This window comes from Bos indicus, chromosome 3 (genome assembly GCF_029378745.1).
Source record: "Bos indicus isolate NIAB-ARS_2022 breed Sahiwal x Tharparkar chromosome 3, NIAB-ARS_B.indTharparkar_mat_pri_1.0, whole genome shotgun sequence".
In the NCBI taxonomy this organism is placed as follows: Eukaryota; Metazoa; Chordata; class Mammalia; order Artiodactyla; family Bovidae; genus Bos; species Bos indicus.
The window spans coordinates 43,848,071-43,874,549 of record NC_091762.1 but is presented as its reverse complement, the minus strand read 5'-3'; the positions used below and the strand labels follow the sequence as shown (position 1 = coordinate 43,874,549).

General features: G+C 38.7%; 1 protein-coding gene and 1 long non-coding RNA gene across 5 annotated transcripts in view; one reads left to right on the top strand and one right to left on the bottom strand.

Annotated features, from left to right (window-relative positions):
* Positions 1–1,967: 1,967 nt before the first annotated feature.
* Positions 1,968–26,409, bottom strand: LOC139182188 (uncharacterized). Of its 3 annotated transcripts, XR_011565786.1 has the most exons (4): positions 25,733–26,409; positions 6,323–6,441; positions 3,171–3,394; positions 1,968–2,424 (listed from the first exon to the last, which is right to left on the bottom strand). It is a non-coding gene; the product is annotated as an uncharacterized lncRNA (long non-coding RNA). The 3 variants fall into 3 exon arrangements; XR_011565785.1 differs by lacking the exon at positions 25,733–26,409 and having other exon boundaries at positions 6,323–6,456; XR_011565787.1 differs by lacking the exons at positions 6,323–6,441; positions 25,733–26,409 and adding an exon at positions 4,979–5,092.
* AGL (amylo-alpha-1,6-glucosidase and 4-alpha-glucanotransferase) overlaps positions 6,523–26,479 on the top strand; it is a 102,173-nt gene continuing 82,216 nt past the window's right edge. The window contains exon 1 of one of the 2 annotated variants that reach the window (XM_070786051.1): positions 6,523–6,659. The gene's annotated coding sequence lies outside the window, so the exon portion shown is untranslated. Of the gene's footprint in view, positions 6,682–26,479 lie in introns of both variants that reach the window. The other variant, XM_070786052.1, reaches the window with a different exon arrangement.

The window sequence follows — 26,479 nt, the reverse complement described above, 5'->3', positions numbered from 1 at the left end:
ATCCTTCTCATAGGCAATATACATTCATTCCATCCTAACAGCCCCAAAGTCTAACTCATTCCAGCAAGAACTTTAAAGTCCAAAGTGCCATCTAAATAACATCTAAATCAAGTAAGTATGAGTCTCCAAGTATCCTGAGGCATAACTCCTCTCCAGCTGTGAACCTGTGGAACCAGGCAAGTTTCCAAATCAGGCAAGCTTCCAAAATATGCCAGGCCAGGCATAGGATAGATACTAGCATTCCAAAAGGGAGAAACAGGAAAAAAGGAAAAGATGGTAAATCCCAAGCAAATTCAAAATCTAGCAAGGTGAATTTCCCTCAGATCTTAAAGTTCAGGAATAATCCTTTTTGGTTCAATGCTCTGCCTTACCCACTTCCTTTTGTAGCTCTGCTGGTGAGGGTAGTGGGGGGAAGAAAGGGAAGGGGGAGATTTGAGAGGGTGAGTCATGCCTCCAAGATTCTGCAGGGTGGTCCCAGTCTCATAGCTCCAGAGGGCACTCCTAATCCTCAGGCTGCCTTTGGAGGCCAGAGGCTATCTGCCTTGTTGAGACTGAGGTAGAGGCCCTGAGAATCTCTAAATCATTTGTCCCTCTTCTTGGAGAGTGGCACACATTCACAGGAAACAGTTCTATCCTCCTGTCTGGTCAAATCCAAGAAATCCAATAGTCTTCCTTTTTTAAATTTAATTTTTATTTTATGTTGGTGTATAATTGATTTACAATTTTGTTAGTTTCAGACGTACAGCAAAGTTATTCAATTATACATATACATATTTTCATTCTTTTTCAGATTCTTTTCTCATATAGGTTATTACAGAATATTGAGGAGAGTTCCCTGTGCTATACACTAGGTCCTTCTTGATTATTTATTTTATATTTAGTTATGTATATATGTTAATCTCAAACTCTGAATTTATCCCTCTCCCCAACCATTTTGCTTTGGTAACCATTAGTTTCCTTTCAAAGTCTGTGAGTCTGTTTCTGGTTTGTAAATAATTTCATTTGTCTCATCTTTCCAGGTTCCACATAAAAGTGATGTCATATGATACCTGTCTTTCTCTGTCTGACTTACCTCTCTTAGTATGATCATTTCCAGGTCCATCTATGTTGCTACAAGTGGCATTATTTCATTCTTTTTTATGGTTAAGTAATATTCCATCATATTTACTATGCACCACCTCCTCTTTATCCATTCCTCTGTTGATGGTCATTTAGGTTGTTTCCATGTCCTGGCTATTGTAAATAGTACTGAAATGACCACTGGAGTACATGTGTCTTTTTTTGAATTATATTTCTACTCATAGTCAAGTATTTCACAGGGCATGCAACATTTTTTAAATGAAGAATAAAGTTTAATGTCAATCTAATAACTATAGCTACAGTAGTGTCAGTGCAGCAGTCCCTAAACTTTTGGCACCAGGGACTGGATTTATGGAAGGCAATTTTTCCACCGACGAGTTGGTGGGGTGGGATGGTTTCAGGACGATCCCAAGCGCATTACATTTATTTTGCACTTCACTTCTTTTACTATTACTTCGTGATATATAATGAAATAATTATACAACTCATCATAATGGAGAATCAGTGGGAGTCCTGAGCTTGTTTTCCTGCAACTAGAGTAGCTGTAGATACAGATGAAACTTCTCTTGCTCACCCACTGCTCACTGCTCTGAAGTACTGATCTGTGGCCCTGGGGGAGTTGGGGACCCTTGGTATAATGCATCTGGAAATTGACAAATTATCTGACATATTGTGAGCTCTTAGCTTTAGGCCAAGCTGCATCATTGCTGGATTTAAGAGTATTCAGGCTTATCTGGGGAACCACATAGGCAGGCCCCACAAAGCTCCCTTTGTGTGAGGAGCTAAGGTCACCTGAGAGAGAACTTTTCCCAGAGAAATCAAGCACAACAAAGCTGATCAGGTAACAGACCTTTGGTGGAAGGAGAAGGACAATTCTGAGCACAGAGTGGTGATTGTCAGTTATATTTATTTCCGAGAACAATCTCCAGGGACTTATACTGCAGTCCTGTGAAGAGGGGAGTGATGTAAGCAAAACCACAAAACTGCATATTCGTTACCTATTGTGTATAACAAATTAGCACACATTTAGTGGCTAACAACAACACACATGTACCATCTCGCACAACCTGGGTATAGCTCACCAGGTCCTCTGCTTCGGGGTCTCTCATGAAGCTTCAATCGAGGTTTCCAGCATCTCATCTGAAAGCTCAACTGGAGAGGGATCTGCTCCCAGCTTCATATGCTTGCTAGCAGGAGTCAGCGATCTCTGTCCTGCTGGACTGGGGGCCTCCGTTTCTTGCCTGCTGACAGCCAGTAGTTGCCCTAAAGTTCATTTTCACTGGGTCTCCCAGACACGGATGCTTGCTTCATGCACTCAAGTCCAGAGGCAGTCAGGGTACTCTGCTAGCAATACGGAAATTACAGCGTTATGTAATTTAATTATGAAAGTGACACCCAATCGCCTCTGCCATAATCTGTCAGTTAGAAGCTAGACACAGGTCCCACCCACGATAACGGTAAAATGGTGACATGGGGCATGAATAAAAGGAAACAGATAAGTGGGGACCATTTTGGAGTTTCTCTGCCTCAAACTGATTTCAGAGCTCAAAGTCACTGAGGTCTCAGCAACATGGTTTTAGTACTATTTTAACAGAGTGCTACAGAAGAGAAGAGTACTTAGTGATGGAACCTCCTTGTGAATCTGAGAGCGCAGAGGAGCTTGAGGGGACTTAGGAGCCAATCTAAGGCTGAAGAGCACTAAAACACACTTAGAGTTATTTGTACTTTGGTTTAGGATTAGCCTAAAGAGGGAAATACTCACATTTGAATTCAGTAAATGTAAGTACCCACATGGTGGCAGTAGACACCAGGAAATTCTTGGTATTATCCCCCACTGAGGTAGACTAGGACAAGTTTATCTTCCTACGTGGCAACTCTTGTTTTCCTTTTTGTCTCATAACATTTTTCTTAGAAGTCTCAAGAACTTCCAGGTCCTCTTCAAATGGATATGATAAGGGATTGTCTCCTTCTTTATTTATGTATACTCTACTACAGTCTCCTCAAGCCCCACAAACATGGGCTAATCCATAGAGACTCCCTCAGAAATCTCTAGACTAGAAATAGGCACCAGTCTCTATATTCACGTTTACCTCCAAGTCCCAGAGGGTACAAGCCAAGTTCTCCTAGTAATTTCATCACCATACTTCCATGACAGCTCCAGGGGAGACCTACGTGTTCTGCGGCTCAGCAAGCATCCAAGTGAGAAATAAAATGCCCCTCTCTGGCTTCTTGCAGCAAGCTTAGCAATCTTTCCAATTAGCTCTCTCAATGCTCTCCTGTGTAGATCTAATAGATTCAGCCCCAGGGAAAATGACTGCGGGAAGAAATGAAAAGAACAAAGATTCTGGAGTTATGATCAGTTTGAATAGACTCCTTTTCTATAAGAATACCCTCATAAATCAGCTACTGCTGGTGCTCCAGGTCCTAGGCAGCCCTAAAGCAAAGCCTGTTATGCAGGAAAAAATTCTGAACTAAAAACAAGCACCTCCATTAGAGTCATCCATCAACAAGAGAGCCAAAAAGGTGGTCTGGATCAATTCCAGCCTCACTCTCACCTGTTCCTAAGTACTGATAAGAAGAACACAAGGATTTCTGGACAAATAAAAGGAGGGCCTTGAGGGAAATGGGCCAGAACTCCTGCTATTATAGGCCTGTAGGTTCCCACGTTCTGTTCTATGGCACTAATGGGAGCTATTTCCACCCCAAACTTTAAAAATGTTTAGCCTCAATTACTTATTTTTAAATATTAGGGTTTTTAAAGGTTTCACAACTGGAGATAAGTGGGCCAACGCAATATTCTTCACACCCTCAGGCAGCCTCCATCCATCTAATGCAGCTGTCTGCTGAAATCTGCCAACAGGACAGTTAAAAATAGATGGCAGCTCCCTTAAAAGAGTTGCATGATTGATTTATACAGTCTTCCATAGTTATTTGTCTAGCTCAGTTGTCTCCAAACATTTTGCCTGTATACATGTAAAAGAAATTTTAAAAAGAATGTATCATTCATGAATTTTTTAAGTTGACTAATATTTTTTAATATGTTTAAAAGTTAATTTATCCTTGGATTAATATTACCTTCATGACTAGAATGAGTCAGTATTTAGCTATTCTGGTTTTTCATTTATATTTATAGCACTAAAAAAAAAATCTTATTTTTAAACTCAAGTAGATGAGAATGAGTTTTGTTAGTAAAATTTATGATATATTAATATATTTTATATCTGATAATTAGAATAACTTAACATCAGAGAAGGAGAACTTGATTTAATAAAACTGGTTTTCTGAAGTTTAGGGTACGGTATCATAGGTGATTTTTTAAAATATTTTATTTTACATTCCTTATATATTAGTTTAGGTCCTACTTTTTTAAGAGCATGAAAAAGAATGGTGGGAAAAACAGAAAGACAAATAGGAAGAGAAATAGAAAATGTATCAAGTCTAGGGATGGATTCAGGTTTTGTTGGTCTAAAGCTTATATGAGATCCAGACCTCTTTGTGAAAAGAATACATTATAAATTTAAAAAATTAGGTGGAAAAGTAAATACTTAAATAATATTAGAATAAAACTATGACAAATTATACATTTTAAAAGGATAAATTCCATAAACATCATGTAACTTAGAAAATATAAGAATAACAATATTAATTCATATCTCTTTAACAATTTTTCTACACTTATTGGCTCAATACTTTTAATCATCTCTTCAAATGACAATTCATTTTGATATCATTTTCCATGGGAAAATAGATAATCAAGTGTGTTTTCCTCAATATAGTTGATACATTTTATTACTGATAGTTTAGAAGAGCTACTTTTTGTTTCATCATTATTGGCAGTTATTGGTTAAGCCACATCTATCATTTTCTCCCAGTTTCTTTCTTAGGAGGTGCTTCTTACCAGGGCAAGACTTAAGAGTCTCCACTCCTTTGACTGGCCAGGCTATAGCTATGGTGTGGGGGCTCAGCACCAGGGCCAGCTCCACCAGGTCCTCCCTGCCCCGCTTTCTCCCCTACCCCAGTGTGTTGCTCTGCTATGACTCCCTCATGAGTAACTCATTATTTGGTAATAATGAGAGTATGAAAGAGTAAGGTAGTCAAACAACCACAGTTCATCACTGCAACTGTCCCATGCTACTGAATTTGGAACATCCCCTAAAGGGTGAAACTACTCCTTTACTAATGCCATGCCTCACCCTTACTAGACATTCATACAAGACAGGAAAAGGCAATGGCCTATGAAAGGTTTCTAAGAGCCTTCTCTAATACCAATACTCTGACTGTTCCTCTCAAGATTGTTTATCCCGAGTGATGCATCCTGGAAGATTTGGGATGAATAAGAGGTATTTCTTTTGAAAAGTTGGGAAATAGTGACTATAAAAGAGAATTTGAGAAAGGGAAAAGGAGAAACAGCATTTATATAAATTCTCTAATTGCTGAATATATTGTTCTCTGATTTGAGCCAACATCGATATAATTACTTCCATTATTCAAATCTTCTGTATCTTTTCTAATATTTTATCTGCTTAACCTATCATCAATTTTGTGATACATGTTGAAATATTCCATTGTGATTGTAGATTTATCAGTTTTTCCCTATAGTTTTATCCACTTTTGCTTTGTAAATATTGAGTATATATTATAGGCATATACAAGTTTAATGTTACTGTTATACATTTTTAGTCAGTTGAATCTTATTCCAGCTTTTATCCTATTATATTGTAATTACTAGTTTATTTGTATGTTTTCCATTAGAGTATTATGAGAAAGGTCAGTGTTTGACTCATGAGTAAATACCTGCTACCACTATTATAGCTCAGGCTCTCATTACCTCTTTCCTGACTATTAATATAACTTCCTAACAAGTACTAAACTGCCAATTTCAGCCCCTTGACATTTCTATTAGATTAATCTTCTTTGATTAATCTAAGAATCGGATCTTAACAGTCCTTTTTTAAAACTGTGGGTTCCTGCTGCTCACGCAATACAGTACAAACTCCATAACTCATCATTCAAATTTCTCAATGACCTGAAATTCACTCATTTTCTCCTCACATACTATGAAACCAATCAGAATTTGACTATATTCTGAAATCCTCATTAGCCCTACATAGATCCTACATCCCGTCTGCTTTCCACATACACTATTCAGATCATGGCATAATTTTCCTCCCCGTCTCTGCAAGTCCAGATCATTTTAAAACCAATCTTAAAAGCCTCTTCTGAAAGTTTTTGGTATACTCACCCCAATAAAAATATTTTCTCCTCCTTTTTAATGGTGTTATGAATTGGATGTTGGTGTTCTCCCAAAAATTCATATGTTGAAGGCTCAGCACCCAGTGTGACTGTATTTAGAGACAGACCCTGTGAGGAGTGATAAAGGTTAAATGAGGGCATAAGGGTAGAGCTCTAATCTGATAGGGCTGGTGCTCTTATAAGAAGAGGAAGAGACCCCAGAGCTCTCTGCCTCCACCATGTGATGACACAGTGAGAAGATAACTGTCTGCAAACAAAGGAAAGAGCCCTCACCAGGAATAAAACCAGTCGGCACCTTGATCTTAGACTTCCCGGCCTCCAGAACTGTGAGAAATACATTTCTGTTGTGTAAGCCACACAATCTGTAGTAATTTGTTATGAGAGCCTGAGCTAATACAAATGACAATATACTACTTTAGGAATATCTCAAGTTTAGATTTGTTTGCATTGAATTATTGCTGCTCATGTGGCACAGGTACTTCTCAACTATTAATGTCCAATAATTCATAATGAGTCAAAGAATCCAGCAACCTCTAAACCAAAGAAATAATTTCATATGCATGCTTGCCAGCCATGTTTGCTTGTCAGATTTATATTTATTTGGTACCTTGTCATCAAAAACTCGAGTCCTTAACATGTTGTTTACAAGATATGTGTGCTATTTTAAAACCTAAAATGATTCTTTGCTGTATAATCCTTAAGCTCTGAGACTAAAATGTTTATTTTCATGGTTTGTTATGAAGAATTATGTCTACTTCTTATGTATTTAATACAGAAATTTGAATTTGACTATATTCTTCACTTACGAAATATTTGAGTAATATTTTAACTGAAAGTCTCTGACTTGACTGATTCTGTTATAATGAACTCATCCAGCATAAAATATTGTTTGAATTCTCCTAGAATTAAAAATAATTACCTATTTCCCTTCTTGCATAGGTTGTACAAATAGAAACAGCGAATGACTATTTAAATAGAATCATTTTTAAAAACACAGTGCAGACTCTCTACTTTTTCACTTATACAAATCTGCTTCCCATGTATATAGCATTTCTTTTGTCCAAACACTTTTATTTATACGTGACTCTGACAGTTACTGCATGCCTGCAATGTCTCATGAACTGTGTTGACACTGAGGACAAAATCATGAGCAAAATGTAGGAGAGACAGATGAAAACTAGATTCCAAAAATTACAGGTGACAGTGCTTACTATGCTCCAAGCCATGTTCTAAGCACTATATAAATCATTTAAGGCCCATAACAACTCTGAAAATAGGTTGTATTACTATTCCCATGTTAAGGAAATTGAGGCACCAAGAATTTAAGACCCAAGATTCCAAGCCAGGCAGTCTTGGCTCGAAAACACTTTCTTTGTATTTATTTTTAAATCCTTGCTTTTAAATACTCTACTCAATGGCCTCACTAATCACACAAGTAAATGTAAAATTGCTGCTATATTATGCATTAATAAAGAGATATACGGAGGCTAATAAGGGCCTCCATAATGGGGAGTTGGAGATGGCCAGGAAAATCAAGGAAGGCTCCCTGAAGAAGTCTGCTTTGTATTATTCTAAGAACTAATTTTCTACTTCAAAAGATAGAGCCAGAAGCAGATTTTTTTCCCCTAAAAGAGAAGGGTATCATGTACAGATAAAGACTCACAAACTATGGGGAAACTATTATGTCCAGATTTTTGTTATTTCTGGTGGTGGGAGGATTGATGTGTTAACCACACTGAAGCCTATTCATCATAACTTGAAGCAGAAGTCTAAAGGAGAAAATTAAAACTCTGGATGGGGATGAGAGTCCCCAGAAAAACAGCAGAGTAAGAAGACAAGTTCAATTCAGTTCAGTCACTCAATCGTGTCTGACTCTTTGCGACCCCGTGAATCGCAGCACGCCAGGCTTCCCTGTCTATCACCAACTCCCGGAATTCAACCAAACCCACGCCCATCGAGTTGGTGATGCCATCCAGCCATCTCATCCTCTGCCTCCCCCTTCTCCTCCTGCCCTCAATCCCTCCCAGCATCAGAATCTTTTCCAATGAGTCAACTCTTCGCATGAGGTGGCCAAAGTATTGGAGTTTCTGCTTTAGCATCATTCCTTCCAAAGAAATCCCAGGGCTGATTTTCTTTAGGATGGACTGGTTGGATCTCCTTGCAGTCCATGGGACTCTCAAGAGTCTTCTCCAAAACCACAGCTCAAAAGCATCAATTCTTTGGTGCTCAGCTTTCTTCACAGTCCAACTCTCACATCCATACATGACCACTAGAAAAACCATAGCCTTGACTAGACAGACCTTTGTTGGCAAAGGAATGTCTCTGCTTTTCAATATGCTATCTAGGTTGGTCATAACTTTTCTTCCAAGGAGTAAGTGTCTTTTAGTTTCATGGCTGCAGTCACCATCTGCAGTGATTTTGGAGCCCAAAAAAATAAATTTTGACACTGTTTCCCCATCTATTTCCCATAAAGTGATGGGACCAGATGCCATGATCTTCGTTTTCTGAATGTTGAGATTTAAGCCAACTTTTTCACTCTCCACTTTCACTTTCATCAACATTTAATTGTCAATTGACAGGGGATGAACCTAAAATATTTTAAAGAGAAAAAGAAGAGCTTTGGAAGAGAAATGAGAGGGAGAGAGAAGGAAAGAAAGAGTGAAAGAGAGAACAAAAGGAAATAAGAAAGAAAAAAAAGAACAATCTGAGAGGTAAAAGGAAAATCAAGAGACTTTTGTCAATAGAGGCAAGAGAAAAATATGACAGGAGAGGCTAACAATGTCAGATTCTACTGAGCTATCAGTCAGATAAAAAACGAGATTTAATATCATGAAAGTCATTGGTAACTCAACAGGAGCCATGGGAATAGAGCAATGATTCTCAATTTTGCTTCACAGGGGTCATTTGGTAATGTCTGAGGACATTTTTGGCTGTTACAGCTGCAGAGAGGGCTGTTACTGGCATCTAGTGAATAAAGACCAGAGATGCTGCTAAACATCCTAAAATGTGTAGGACGGTATTGCAAACAAAATATTGGCCTAACATGCCAATGGTGCCATGGTTAATAAGTACTGAAGATAGAGCAATGTAGGCAGAAGTTGGATTGGAAAAGATTTAGAAATGGCCAGGGGGAAAGAAATAGAAACAGTACGTAGAAACAATTTTTCAAAAATTTGAACAGAGGAAATAGGGGCAGAATCTAGAAGGGAGTGAAGAAATTAACCAAAAAATTTCTTCTCTCTCCCTCCTTTCCTCTTTCTTTTTCTCTTCATTGGGAGAAACTTGATCCTGTTTTCAAAAGCTCTAACTAAAGAAAGTGAAAGTGAAAGTCTCTCAGTCGTGTCTATTTGCGACCTCATGGACTGTATAGTCCATGGGATTCTCCAGGCCAGAATACTGGAGTGGGTAGCCTTTCCCTTCTCCAGGGCATCTTCTCAACCCAGGGATTGAACCTAGGTCTCCTGCATTGCAGGTGGATTCTTTACCAGCTGAGCCACCAGGGAAGCCTTGAATATTAAGATAAAAGATAATTAATAACTTCAAGTAACTTAGAAGGTGGGAATGGGTAAAATAAAAGCACCAGAGGAGTTGTTAGCCTTAGGAAAAATAATTGCCCCTATACTGTAACAGAAGGAAACTAGAATAGTATGGACAGAAAATGGGACAGGTGATGGAGTTCTTTTAAGGGCTTCTGCTTTCTCTGCGGTGGTTTAGTCGCTAAGTCGTGTCCAATTTTTATGACCCAATGGACTGTAGCCCACCAGGCTCCTCCATCCATGGTATTTCCCAGGGATCAAACCCAGGTCTCCTGCACTGCAGGTGGTCTCCTGCATTGCAGACAGATTCTTTACTGAGCCACCAGGGAAGGATGTTTTATTTTAGTTGTGTTATTGTTGCTGTTATCCAGGCTAGAATACTAGAGTGGGTAACCATTTCCTTCTCCAGGGTATCTTCCCAATCCAGGGATGGAACCCAGGTCTCCCACATTGCAGGCAGATTCTTTTCCATCTAAGCCACCAGGGAACTCTCCCAAAGCAGACTATGCAGAACAACTGGTGATTTATTATCACCAGTAAATGAACTATGTAAGATAGGTCCCAGGGAACTCTCCCAAAGCAGAGAATGCAGAACAAACTGGTGATTGATTATCACCAGTAAATGAGCTATGTAAGATAGGTCCCCTGAGGTTCACCAGAACTCTGGGCGAATTTTACACGATCATACTTAAGAACAAGCTTTATTGAGGAAACTTAAGGGGTCAACAATAAGAAAAGTCACAAGTCCTTTGATTTTCCCATTTTCCCCATGAAGATGTACAAAGGTCCCTTGGCCATCTCATGGACACTCGGTCCAGTACTCCAGGGCAGAGTCCCCACTGCCCTGTTGCTCTCATTTCTCACAGGGCAAACGACAGCAACCATAATGGGAAGAGATATGCACACAACTTAAATGTCAGGCAATCTGGATTGCATGTCATCTGCTTAGAGGAAGTAACTGTGAAAACAGCTGCCCAGCACCTGAGGACAGTAGAAACCATAGAAAGCTGTAGTTCCTGCGAGAGGCTAAAACAATTTCATCAGTCTTACAGGAAGCTGAGTTCAAGTGTGACTTTTCCCACTGGGTAAAGGGTTATTCCTGGATCCAGGTAGTCCAGGGGTTCAGTAACCAAGAATGAGTTCTTGCGGTTACTTTCAGAGAATCCTGCCCCTTATGCCATGAAATTCTATACATTATTCAACAAATGACATTTACAATAGCTTGTACACATATTTTAGCAGACTTCTCTTACTTTATTTCTTCACCCTGGGTGGTTTTTAGAGAAAAGGAAGAAAGAGAGGATATGGTTTCAAAATGAAGACAGGTCTCATGAAACAAACCATAATGTTCCCAGCACTTTACCACTAAAAATGTTTAAGGGTAATTTAGAGAGAATATTTCTAAATGTGATTTCTGATACATATACAAAAATAACATACACATAAATACCTAAATTTCATAATGGCAACATGTGGCATGAGGGCTTTTTCCTTTTATAACAAAGATGGATAAAAAGAAAACAAAGGTTAAGAGAACAATAGCAGAAAATGTCCAATATTTTCCCTTAATTGGTTTAGAGTTCTAGAACAAAATAATAGAATGTTTATTACTAAGACACAGAAAGTATAGCTTTTGTTGATAAATATGACATTTCTGAGGCCCAGTATGTCTATAATATGAAAAGTTAAAAAGTTGAACACAGCAGAGTAAGTTATCAAGTAGTCCTTTTGGTGGTTTTATTTTATTTTACTCTAAAGTTACATAAAACTATGCAATATTGAAATTAGTGGCAACTCATCTTTCTGATTGAATTCAGCAGTAAACAAAATCTCAGTACCTTGATGTTATTGAGAGATGCCATGAGAAAAAGTTTTCAAGTTGATCAGAGACAGAACATGTCCCCTGGAAGCTAGAAGTGATGCTCTTTGTTTTTCTCCAAAAACAAAAATCACCAAGTAAAAAGAGATGAAAAATATGGGGAGTGCAAAGAAAGAAAAGTTTCCCTTCTCCGACAAAATAAAGAAAAGACAGCTTAGGGCACACAAAGTCACAGGTTTGGGAATTTTTAAAACATCCGAATGAAATGGCTAGCTGATGGCCTACAGATTCTAGAAGAGCAGAAAATAGAGGGTCCCTAAAAGCAGAAGTTTAGGAAAGGCATGACCTTGAGCCACAAAAGCACAACTAGTACTTCTTAAACTTGAATGTGCTTACAAATCACCAAGAGATCTGGACAAAATGAACTCTAATTAATAGGCCTAGCATTAGGCCTGAGATTCTGCTTTTCTAATAAGCTCCCAAGTGATGCCAATGCAATTGGTCCCTGGATCACACTTTGAAAATAGCAAAGCGTCACATTGATGACACCCAGCTTAATCTAACATCCTGGGGAACCCAAATAGAAGCTTTCTATGTAGTCATTCAGGCACAGAAATGTATAGACCTTCACAAGACCAGAAAATTAGTCACATCAGAAAACAAGGATCTGTTAACTTTATATGAGTTATTGAATTATTTTTGCTTTATGCTAATCAAACTTATTAACATAAACCTGTCATAAGAATACTATGCTATTTTTCAGATAATCCCAGAATTACTGATAAAGCACTATGTACTCACTGTCAGCATTCCATGGAAATACACATGGGAATTACTATAAAAGGCAGTAGCACCCATTTTACATGGAAACTTCACAGGCTTAAATGTGAGCACAGTAGTTCACTCAGCTCTCAGGTAAAGCACATGCCTTCTAAGCTGTCGCTGCCCACCTGAGCTTTGTCCAGCAAGGAGGACGAAGACATTTGAACAGTAGATTGAGCCCTGCTAATGAGAATTCCTGGAATATGTTTCAGTTCAGTCAGTTCAGTCAGTTCAGTCACTCAGTCACGTCCAACTCTGCAACCCCATGGATGGCAGCATGCCAGGCCTCCCTGTCCATCGCCAACTCCTGGAGTTTACTCAAACTCATGTCCATTGAGTTGGTGATGCCATCCAACCATTTCATCCTCTATCGTCCCCTTCTCCTCTCGCCTTCAATCTTTCCCAGCATCAGGGTCTTTTCCAATGAGTCAGTTCTTTGCATCAGGTGGCCACAGTATTGGAGCTTCAGCATCAGTCCTTCCAATGAATATTCAGGACTGATTTTCTTTAGGATGGACTGGTTGGATCTCCTTGCAGTCCAAGGGACTCTTGAGAGTCTTCTCTATCACCACAGTTCAAAAGCATCAATTCCTCAGCACTCAGCTTTCTTTATAGTCCAACTGTCACATTCATCCATGACTACTGGAAAAACCATAGCTTTGACTATGCCAACCATACTTTGTTGGCAAAGTAATGTCTCGGCTTTTTTAATATGCTGTCTAGGTTGGTCATAGCTTTTCTTCCAAGGAGCAAGCATCTTTTAATTTCATGGCTGCAATCACCATCTGCAGTGATTTTGGAGCCCCCAAAAATAAAGTTTGTCACTGTTTCCATTGTTTTGCCATCTATTTGCCATGAAGTGATGGGACCAGATGCCATGATCTCAGTTTTCTGAATGTTGAGTTTTAAGCCAACTTTTGGCTTTCACTTTCATCAAAAGGCTCATTAGTTCTTCTTCGATTCCTGCCATAAGGGTGGTGTCATCTACATATCTGAGGTTATTGATATTTCTCCCAGCAATCTTGATTCCAGCTTGTGCTTCATCCAGCCTGGCATTTCTCATGATGTACCCTCCCTATATGTTAAATAAGCAGGGTGACAATATGCAGCCTTGATGGACTCCTTTCCTGATTTGGAACCAGTCTGTTGTTCCATGCAGTTCTAACTGTTGCTTCTTGACCTGCATACAGATTTCTCAGGAGGCAGGTCAGGTTGTCTGGTATTCCCATCTCTTTCAGAATTTTCTACAGTTTGTGGTGATCCACACAGTCGAAGGCTTTGGCGTAGTCAATAAAGGAGAAGTAGATGTTTTTCTGGAACTCTCTTGCTTTTTCGATGATCCAACGAATGTTGGCAATTTGATCTCTGGTTCGTCTGCCTTTTCTAAGTCCAGCTTGAACATCTAAAAATATTGTGGTCTTCCCTGTTAGCTCAGCTGGTCAAGAAACTGCCTGCAATACAGGAGACCCAGGTTCGATCTATGAGTCAGGAAGATCCTCTGGAGAAGAGACAGGCTACCCACTCCAGTATTCTTGGGCTTCCCTGGTGGCTCAGACAGTAAAGAATCCACACGCAATGCAGGACACCTGGGTTCAATCCCTGGGTTGGGAAGATCCCCTGGAGGAGGGCAAAGATCCCCTGGAGGAGGGCATGGCAACCCACTCCAGCATTCTTCCCAGGAGAATCCCCATGGACAAAGGAGCCTGGCAGGCTACAGTTCATGGGGTCACAAAGAGTCAGATATGACTGAGCGACAAAGTGCACACACACACACACACTTTTTATATATTTCTTTATTTTCAAACCTAAGGCAGTTACATTTTATTATCCATTTTTCTTCCAGTTTTATTGAGATATAACATAAAGCACTGTATAAGTTTAAGTTGTGCAACATAATGATTTGATTTGCATGCATCACGAAATAATAACCCCAATAAGTTTAGTGTGCATCTGTCATTCTATATAGATGCAAAAGAAAAACAATCTTCGCCGTGATGAGATCTCTTAGGATTTACTCTCTTAACTTTCTTCCCTCTCCCAACACCCTCTCCACCCCACTCCTCTGGTAACCACAAATCCAATCTTTTTCCCTATGAATTTGCTTGTTTGTTTTCAGAGTATAATTGATTTACAATGCTATATTAATTCTTGGTGCACAACAGTGATTCTCATATTTTTTAACTTTTTCTTTTATATTGGGGTATAGCTGATTAACAATGTTGTAATGGTTTCAGGAGAACAGTGAAAGGACCCAGTCATACACATATATGTTATAAAGTTTACTATGCTTAAATCTCTACCTAAATTCTTTCCAGTAAAACATTAAAAAAAAAAAAAAAAAGAAAGTGAAAGCTTATTAGTATTTTTCCATAATCAAAGAAGCAATAGCAAGGCAAAGAATCATTTTCCTTGATAGGATATGTTACCTATGTTCATGGAAAGAACTTTACAAAGTGTTGATTAATTTAATTTAAAGTTTTGCTGATTATCCACTATGTTGCATTCACGATGTACAAACCATTTATCACTGTGTAAGCAGGAAAATTACTCCCTCAGTCACTGTAAATTGAGAAGAGGGCTTTTTTTAAACCTTAGGAAATTAAAATAGATTGGCCTTTGTAGTTATACCACTGACCTTTCCTCAGAATTTACTTGATCATCAGTGAAATACTTTGGTTAAGTGTTCTGGTAAATTAGGTTATGGTGGTGGTGGTTTAGTCGCTACGTCATGTCCGACTCTTGTGACCCCATCAACTGTAGCCAGCCAGGCTCCTCTGTCCATGGGATTTCCCAGGCAATACTGCAGTGGGTTGCCATTTTTATACTGATGATTGGTCATCAAATTGAGAATCTATAAAGCAGGTATCACTCATAGATTACTCTTCATCTAATTTTATTTTCATACAATGTACTATGTGATGCTTTCTATAACATAAAACCTACATTGAAAAGTTAGTCAAAGTACCTCTGTTCTCAGTTCTGGTTTCATATTACAGTTTTTACATCTACCCTCAGACAGCCTATCAACTTAACTCTTGAGAATTAAATAATGTGTGTGTCTATAAGCTTAAAATGAGAAAGTAATGAATAGTGAGATGGATTTTTAGGAAAACTGCAATCTTCTCTTAATCCCAAAGTCTAAATATTTCAATTCAACAATGCTGAGTCAAATTTAAATGCATGATTGCTCAGTTTTGCACTGTTTGCAGAACTTGGATACTTTAATTTTATATTTCAAAATAAATCAACACTATGAAAGTTACTGAGTTTCATGCAGTCTCTTGGGGAAAGGAGAGGGGAGAAAGAGCAAGGGAAACACTGTGGTTCTTTGATGCCCTCCAAGATGTTGTATTAAGTCTTTGTTTATTATACAAACAGTATGTATATACCCTCCAAGATGTTTTATTAAGGATTTATTATACAAACATTATATATTAAGGTTGTTTATTATACAACAACCTCCAGTTCTAGGTATGTTTACATTTTCTCCCCTCAAGAACTCACTCTCTGTAGGAGAAATGGATCTATGACTGCTATTGTCAGGATATCTTATGCATTCTTCCATTTTGGAAGCTTTGTTTTGAGAAGTCTGTTTTCCACCATTTGAGTTGGGCAAAAGACCCATGAAATCAGCTGTCCAATCAACTCCAATTCATAACTGAGAAAGATTTAAAACTTAAACAAAATTAATAATAGTAATAATAATACTTTTGAAAAGATAGTAAATGCAGCATTGTTCGCACCATACTGTATATACTAGCCATAGGCTTATTATACTGCCATGAGATATAGCAAATTCAAGCCCAGCAACCTTTCCTGTGACACTCCAAAAGGGAAAAGGAGATGCATATCCTTAAAAAGAAATAAAGGATCATCTCAATTGGTGCAGGAAAAAAGCATTTGACAAAATTCAACATCCTTTTGTTCAAAAATTCAACAAACTAGGAATAGACAAAAACTGCTTCAACAAATAAAAGTCATGTATGAAAAATTTGTAGCAAAATCATACTCAGTGATGAAAGACTGAAGCTTTTCCTCTAAAATCAAGAATAAGGCAAAGATGCCCACTTTCATCACTTACATTCAATATAGTACTAGTCCTCACTAGAGCACTTAGGTAGGTTAAATAAATAAACAAATAAATAAGTAAATGGTATCCAAATAGAAAAGAAAGAAATAAAATTATCTCTGTTCACAGATGTTATGATCTTATACTAGAAAACTTTAAAGATTCTACAAAAAAAAAGAAAAAAACTATTACAACTAAGCAAATTCAGCAAAGTAGCAGGATAAAAGTCAATACAAAAATAAGTTGCATCACTATACACTAACAATAAACATCTGAAAAAATTATAAAAACAATTCCATTTACAATACCATCAAAAAGAATAAATAATTAGTAATTAACTTAACCAAGGAAATAAAAGATTTGTGCAATGAAAACTACAATACATTGCTAAAGAATTAAAGAAGACATAAGTAAACAGAAAGATATCCCATGTTCATGGATTGGGAGGTTAAATATTGTATCAGTCAAAGTAATACACAGATATAATGCAATCTCTATCAAATCCCAATGACATTTTTTTTTTTTAGAAATACAAAAATTTATCGTAAAATTCATATGGGGATGTCAAGAGACCCCAAATATTTGACCCCAAATGTCAAATCAATTTGAAAAAGAAGAACAAAATTGGAGGACTCACACTTCCTGACTTTAAAACTTACTACAAAGCTACAATAATCAAAACAGTATGGTAAAGAAATAAAGACATCCTAAAGGAAATCAATCCTAAATAGTCATTGGAAGGACTGATGCTGAAGCTGAAGCTCCAATCCTTTGGGCACCTGATGCAATGAGCTGACTCATTGAAAATGATGATGCTGGGAAAGATTGAAGGCAGCAGGAAAAAGGAGCAACAGAGGATGAGAAGATTGGATTGCATCATCAATTCAATGGACATGAATTTGAACAAATTCTGGGAGATAGTGAAGGACAGGAAAGCCTGGTGTGCTGCAGTCCATGGGGCTGCAAAGAGTTGGACAGGACTGAGTAACTGAACAACAATAACAGGATGCAAACTGTTGTATATAGAATGGGTAAACAAGGCCCTACTGTATAGCATAGGGTACTGTATTTAATATCCTATAATAAACCATAATGGAAAAGAATATATAAATGTCTAACTGAATCATTTTGCTGTGAAGAATAAGTTAACACTGTAAATCAGCTACATTTCAATAAAAATAAAAATCTGAAAAAAAAAAAAAAAGAAATAAAGACAGATGTATAGATCAATAGACTAGAATATGGAGCACAGAAACATATATTCACACATATGGCCAAAATATTTTTTGACAAGGATGACGAGAACATTCAGTGGGAAAAGGACAGTCTTTTCAACTAATGGTGGGGGGAAAACTAGATATTCCTATCCAAAAGAATGAAGTTAGACTGATAACTAATGAATATGCATTAATTCAAAGTGGACCAAAGACTTAAGTGTAAAACTATATCACATAAATATTTATATAACTATAGAACTACAAAACTCGTAGAAGAAAATATAGGGCATAAAGTTCATGATATTGGATTTGGCAAGATTTCATGGATAAAACACAAAGGCACAGGCGATAAAATTTAAAAATAGATGAATTGCACCTCATGAAAATTAAAAACTCCTGTGCATCAAAGAACACAATTAATAGAGTAAAAAGGCAACCCATGAATGGGAGAAGATATTTGCATATCTATATGTGATAGCTAGAAAGTATAGAGATCATGACAAGAGAAACAATTCAATTCAAAGACTGACAAAAACAGACAATTCTCCAAATACAACACACAAATGGTCAATAAGCGCATGCAAAGATGCTCAACATCACTACTATTAAGGAAATGCAAACCCAAATCAGAATGATGATGTACCTCAAACCCTTTAGGATCACTATTATCAATAACAATAAGTGTGCAAAAAAAAACAATGATGCAAACAAACTAGAACCCCTGTGCACTGTTCATGAGAATGTAAAATGGTAAAGCTGCTATGGAAAACAGTATGACAGTTTCTCAAAAACTGAAAAACAGACTTACCATATGATCCAACAATTCCACTTCTGGTACATACAAAAGAATTAAAAAGCAGGGTCTTGAAGAAATATTAGTACAGCCATGTTCTCAGCATTATTCACACTAAAATGAGGAAGCAACCCAAGTGTTCACTGACAGATGAATAAATAAATTGTATATACATACAATGGAATATTATTCAGCCTTAAAAAGGAAGGAGATTCTGACATAAGCTACAACATAGATAAGCCCTGAGGACATTATATTAAATGAAATAAGACCAACACAAAAAGAGAGATACTATACGATTGTACTTATATAACGTATCTGCTGCTGCTAAGTCGCCTCAGTCGTGTACAACTCTGTGCGACCCACAGACAGCAGCCCACCAGGCTTCCCGTCCCTGGGATTCTCCAGGCAAGAACACTGGAGTGGGTTGCAATTTCCTTCTCCAACGCATGAAAGCGAAAAGTGAAAGTGAAGTCATTCAGTCATGTGTGACTCCAGCAACCCCATGGACTGCAGCCTACCAGGCTCCTCCGTCCATGGGATTTTCCAGGCAAAACTACTGGAGTGGGGTGCCACTGCCCTCTCCGATATAAGGTATCTAGAGTAATCAAAATCAGAAAGTCAGAATGATGCTTGCCAGGAGTTGGAAGGAGGGGAGAAATGGGGAGTTTATCATTCAATGAATATATAGAGTTTCAGCCTTTTCAAGATGAGAAGAGTTCTGGAGAGACAGTGGTGATAATTGTACAATAATATGAATGTTCTTAATACCATTGAACTGTATACTTTAAAATGATTAAGATGGTAAATTGTATGCTATGTGTATTTTACAATAATAAAAATAAAAGAGGGGAAAAAACCAATAAATGTATCTCAGTATGTTAGTTCTGTAAGCCTTGTTCAATCAAATATTCAACTACCTACACAAGAGCAAAAAAAAAGAAATAACGGAAAGAAGATTTAAGATGAAGTTAGCCTAAATGAATTATTCATTAAACCAGAAATAAAAGTATAGATATTCTAGCATATTTAGTTATTCATTCCTTCTATCTTTCTTTCATTCCTGTAGACATTTATTGAATGCCTTTAAGTGCCAGGCACTACACCAGGCAATGCAGAGCACAATGTAATAGGGATAATATTTTTAAAGGTATCAATGCAGTTTTCTCATTTGTTTTTGCAACATACAAGATTTTCTCTATTCAGTCTAAGACATCTGCCTCAATAGAGGTCTTGGACCATTACAGAATGAATACAAAGGAAAGTTCAAAATAGGATTTTGCAGCAAGACTATAGGCATTTTTGAGATAGAAAAATGTTCTAAGTTCTTCTCAGTTCAATTCAGTCGCTCAGTCGTGTCCAACTCTTTGTGACCCATGAATCGCAGCACACCAGGCCTCCCTGTCCATCACCAACTCCAGGAGTTCACTCAGACTCACAGCCATAGAGTCAGTGATGCCATCCAGCCATCTCATCCTCTGTCGTCCCCTTCTCCTCCTGCCCCCAATCCCTCCCAGCATCAGAGTCTTTTCCAATGAGTCAACTCTTCGCATGAGGTGGTCAAAGTACTGGAGTTTCAGCTTTAGCATCATTCCTTCCAAAGAAATCCCAGGGCTGTTCTCCTTCAGAATGGACTGGTTGGATCTCCATACATGACCACTGGAAAAACCATAGCCTTGACTAGACAGACCTTTGTTGGCAAAGTAATGTCTCTGCTTTTCAATATGCTATCTAGGTTGGTCGTAACTTTTCTTCCAAGGAGTAAGTGTCTTTCATGGCTGCAATCACCACCTGCAGTGATTTTGGAGCCCCCAAAAATAAAGTCTGACACTGTTTTCACTGTTTCCCCATCTATTTCCTATGAAGTGATGGGACCAGATGCCATGATCTTAGTTATCTGAATGTTGAGCTTTAAGCCAACTTTTTCACTCTCCACTTTCACTTTCATCAAGAGGCTTTTTAGTTCCTCATCACTTTCTGCCATAAGGGTGGTGTCATCTGCATATCTGAGGTTATTGATATTTCTCCCGGCAATCTTGATTCCAGCTTGTGCTTCTTCCAGCCCAGTGTTTCTCATGCTGTACTCTGCATAGAAGTTAAATCAGCAGGGTGACAATATACAGCCTTGATGTACTCCTTTTCCTATTTGGAACTAGTCTGTTTTTCCATGTCCAGTTCTAACTGTTGCTTCCTCACCTGCATATAGGTTTCTCAAGAGGCAGGTCAGGTGGTCTGGTATTCCCATCTCTTTCAGAATTTTCCACAGTTTATTGTGATCCACACAGTCAAAGGCTTTGGCATAGTCAATAAAGCAGAAATAGATGTTTTTCTGGAACTCTCTTGCTTTTTCGATGATCCAGCGGATGTTGGCAATTTGATCTCTGGTTCCTCTGCCTTTTCTAAAACCAGCTTGAACATCTGGAAGTTCACAGTTCACGTATTGCTGAAGCCTGGCTTGGAGAATTTTGAGCATTACTTTACTAGCGTGTGAGATGAGTGCAATTGTGCAGTAGTGTAAGCATTCTTTGGCATTTGCCTTTCTTTGGGATTGGAATGAAAACTGACCTTTTCCAGTCCTGTGGCCACTGCTGAGTTTTCCAAATTTGCTGGCATATTGAGTGCAGCAGTTTCACAGCATCATCTTTCAGGATTTGAAATAGCTCAACTGGAATTCCATCACCTCCACTAGCTTTGTTCATAGTCTCAGGAACAAAGTTCCTCAATACTTAGGAATTTTTAAGTGACTTTTCCTATGTTAGCTCTAAGAGCCCAACATTTGTTTTTCGTTTCAATAGAAATGCGACTATATTTACCTCTATATGTGTACATCTTCATAAATTTTCCAACAAATATTTATTATATACCAACTGATCCTTACTTCCTTCTTAGACTCTACTCTTCCTCTGTTTTGTACAATTTAGACTGAAAACTTGGCTCTGATTTTGCTCTTTGATTTCACCTTTATACTACGTAGAGTAAGAGACCTTCTGATGATGTCATTTGTCTCTTTGATCCAGCAAAGACAACCAGTCATCACCCCTTCTTTTTTAAGGCTATCCTTATTAAAAGCCTCATGCTTACACACACATGTATGCTCACTCACTCAGTCATGTCTGACTCTGTGACCCTATGGACTGTAGCCAACCAGACTCCTCTGTCCTGGGATTCTCCAGGCAAGAACAATGGAGTGGGTTGCCATTTCCTTCTCCAGGGATCGTCCCGACCCAGAGGTTGAACCCATGTCTCTTGCATTGACAGGCAGGTTCTTTACTGCTAAGCCACCAGGGAAAGCCAAATTAAAAGCCTAATTTTTGCGAAATGCTAAATGCCACTTTAAATGCTTTCATTATTTCATCTATTCTTCATACCAACCCCACGAATAAGGTCTTGTTTTCTCCTTTCTATATGAATCAACTATGATTCAGAGAGATTGAAACTAATCCGAGGTCTGTTTGTCTCCAAAGAAGATGTTGTGCTACTTCCTTTTTGAAAAATCTGTTTTTCCACATCTCCCTACTTCCTTTGCTACCTCCCCTTCTTTTCCTTACTGGCTGTATCTGGATATTTCAAAATATGCAGAATAAATTATTTACCTGAAAAGGGACTTTGAAAACACAGTTCCAATTTTACAAGATACAACTATTAATAATATTAATATATTATTGCTACAAAATAAAGTATGCAGAAAATACTGATGAATATAAAAACCAAATAAGGCAGCCCCTCCACTTCAGATTCAGAACCTCACAGAGTTGGTACCTAACCATAAATAACACTTCAAACAACTCCTTTTCTTTCAGCAAATACACACATACACAAACCTGAAGAAAGTCCCTTCTGACCACAGCCCTTCTCCCACTCCCCAGGTATATTAATATTAATCAGTGTGTTAGAAAACACTAAAGTCTCTGCCAAACAACTGAGATTATCCATCAGTTGTTCCTCAAGGAGAGTCTTCTCCCAACAACTCCAACATGAGGCTATTGTGTATATATAGATCGCAGTTATGCTCAGGACAAGCACATGACAAATGTTCACCAAAATGAAGGCTGCACATTGGCACCACTGTCGCCCTGGAACGCAAATTCATTGGCATTCCAAGAACGTCACAAATAGCATGCCGTGTGACCTTTCTTTTTAAAAAGGATACCATGAGGCTTGGAAATTTAATCTCAGAAACATCATATTCAGTCATAATATTTTCATTACTTAACACTCTTCACTATATGAAATCTCTCAAACTAAGATTGTTTGGATTAACAGATCTTTTAAAATTCAAGCCTTTGTGTAAGAAAAATTCACTACTAAAGGAATTCACTTCATCAATTGGTTTTATTTCTTCTACCTGGTTGAAATATTGGACACTGAAGTGAGTGTTTTGTTGGAGGAAGGACAGCAGGAAAGGCTAATTTTGGAACCCTGGACAAGAAACATCAACAGGTGGGCAGTGTGACAAAACAGTGATAGGAGAATCTAAAAGCAGAACAGGGTATGGAAAGGAGAGACTAGACACAAGCAGGAACGTGGACTGTGTTTCACAATATGGCCAGGACCCGCTTTGCTCTGATATTTGCACTTACACAGTAATCAGTATGTATTAGGCACAGTTGTCAGGTCCCTGTTTAATTAACAGTAGTTATCCTTGGGCTTCCCAGGTGGCTCAGTGGCAAAGAAAATTTCATGTGTCGACGCATACTGAGTTCAATCCCTGGGCCAGGAAGATTCCCTAGAGAAGGAAATGGCAACTCACTTCAGTATTCTTGCCTTGGAAATCTCATGGACAGAGGAACCTAGCAGGCTACTTTCCATGGGGTTGCAAAAGAGTCAGATGTAACTTAGCGACTAAACTACAACTATTTTTATCCTTACTTTACAGTTGGAAAGACCAAAGCCCAAAGAAGTTGAGTATTTTCCAAAGCCTCACAGCTGGTTAGTGGCAGAGCTGGAATTCAAACTCAGGCACCATTTCAAATCATGAATTATTATTTTACACAGCATACATTCTAGAGCAGTGCCTCTCAAACTTGTTTTTAACTGTGACTCCCAGGAGGAACATATGACCCAGTATATCAAAACCCACGTAATAGAAACAGAACCTTTGTGAAATAATACTTTTACTAGATGCAATGCATTTAGATCTTTATTTCACTTTAAAAAATTGTTGGTTACAACCAATACATTGACTTTACAACCCTCAGTGGGTTACACCTCACAACTTGAAAACTACTACTTTGGAGACCAGAGCTACAAATGGTAATTAAATATTTCTACTTGGATGTTTGACAGTCATCCAAGCAAATGGACAGTCATCTTCACTTGCCTGTTGACAGTCTACAACTGAACTTCTGAATTCTGCCTTCCTCCCCTTTGTTTCCTCTCTCATTAAATGACAGCTTCTTCTGTACTCTCCACACAGTAGCCACTTGACAAATGAAGCGAGCAAGCACCTGAAATGTCACTATCAGAACTGAGACATGCTGTAAGCGTAAAATATACCTGATATTTAACAGGCTTAGTATGAAAAAATAATCTAAAATATTTTATTAATAACTTCAATTGTTTGTGTGTTGAAATGATGTTTGTTACACTGAGTTAAATAAAATATATTATTAAAATTGATTTCAGCTGTTTCTTTTTACTTTTTTTGATGTGGCTAGAAGGAGAATGTTTATTACCTGTGCAGCACATTATATTTCTATTGGGCAGTAATGTTCTGGTTGCTCAAGCTAAAAACTTATGAATCATCCCTTACTCCTTTTCTCTCCACCAGCAAATGGTAAGCTTGACCATTAAAAGATTTATAGCTCAAGAACTTCTCACCACCTTCACTACTACACACACACACACACACACACACACACACACACACACACACACACCACTATCTCTTGCTTGGATAATTGAAATAGATTCTTAACAGATCTCCTTGCTTCCTTCTTCACCACATCTTACAGTTTATACACTCAGTGAAGAATCTGCCTGCAATGAAGGAGACCTGGGTTCAATCCCTAGGTTGCGAAGATGCCCTGGAAAAGGGAATGACAACCCACTCCAGAATTCTTGCCTGGAAAATTTCATAGACAGAGGAGCCTGGTGGGCTACAGTCCACAGGGTTGCAAAGAGTTGGACACAATTGTTCGACTAACACTTATAAAGTTGACAGGTGATCCTTTTAAAAGGTCAGTTGATGTCACTCCTCTGTTCAAAATCCTCCAGTGGCTCTTTTTGCCAGAGCAAAAGCCTAAGTCCTTACAACAGCCTACAAAGCCTTTTAGTTCTGACCACCCACCCCACCCCGTCTATCTGTCCTAATTCCTTACCACTTCCTTCTTGACTCAGCTACAGTTGCCTCCTTGAGTTTACCAAGTATGCTGCTACCTCCAGGCTCCTGCACTTTTGGTACCTCTGTATATAACCCTCTTACCCTGGATATCCTCTATCTTCTTTCTCTGTTTTGGAAATCAAATGTCAACTTACCAGCAAGTCCTTTACTGATAATTGTACGTAAAATTGCAAACCACCCTGTCCTGATTCTTCCATTTTCCCTTTCTTAGCTTTATGTCTTACAACCTTTAATTAATTATCTTACATAATTTATTTGTTTATCAGTCTCCCACCAATCACATGTAGGAGTGCCCTGAGGGCAGTGACTTTGTTTCATTGCTGCATTCCCAGCACCTTTGAGCCTGGCTAATGGTAGGTGCTCAAAAAACTACCTGTTGAATGAATAAATGAGTTGTGCATTTCCAAACTCAGTTTTGGACCATTTGTAACTAGGCATTCTCAGGAAACTCCTGAAACAAGTGAACATTTCGGTATCTTTAGTTTTTAACCCATTATTCTTCCTGGACCTAGAGTAATTCCACAATAAAGAAATCAAGATTCTTCTCCATACTTCAAACCTTTTCTCCATTTTCCCTGGAAGGTGGGCTTTCCTTGTCCCTCAGCCATGAGTATCTCCTTAGGCATCTGTACCATCTCCTGAATGGCTGACCTGATACACATGCAGCTGCAGCCAATATAGATTCCTAATCTTCGACGATCTTCCAGTCTATGCAGTGTATATTAGGTACAACCAGATGTTGTAAACGCAAGTGTATTCGCCCTGTTGGATTGTTTGCAGACTGGCCACACTTTACCTACCTGGTCCTGCCATGTCTGCCGTCAGGAAGATGTGGACACGTGAAGGATGGAATGTCCGAGACTGTAGCCAGGCCCCTCATTTTAAAGATGAGGAAATCAAGACTCAGAGAATTTAAGCCAAGTAAACTGAGGCCACGTAAAAGGGTCAAACTGCTAAGTTGCTAAGTCGCTTCAGTCGTGTCCGACTCTGTGTGACCCCAGAGACGGCAGCCCACCAGGCTCCCCCGTCCCTGGGATTCTCCAGGCAAGAACACTGGAGTGGCTTGCCATTTCCTTCTCCAATGCATGAAAGTGAAAAGTGAAAGTGATGTCGCTCAGGTTGTCTACTTGAAAGTTATACAGTCGTGTCCGACTCCTAGCGACCCCATGGACTGCAGTCTAACAGGCTCCTCCGTCCATGGGATTTTCCAGGCAAGAGTACTGGAGTGGGGTGCCATTGCCTTCTCCGAAAAGGGTCAAAACGAAGACACAAAACATAACGTGGTAGAAAACGCAAAAGAAGCCAGGTGGCTTGCCTCCCGCCATTTAGGGGGTTCACAAAATAATCCTCTAGTGCAGCTCTACCTAGCTCTCTACCGCAGCATTTTAATGCTCAACCACTACCTCCCAGGCTATAAAAGAGGCACGTCCCGCCGTCGCACCTCCCTCGGGGCGAGAGAAAAACTGCTCACAGCAGTCTCCCAGGCCCGGGCCCCCAACGACTGGACTCTCGCGAGACTAGCGGTCCCGGAGACCTGGTGCCGAGCC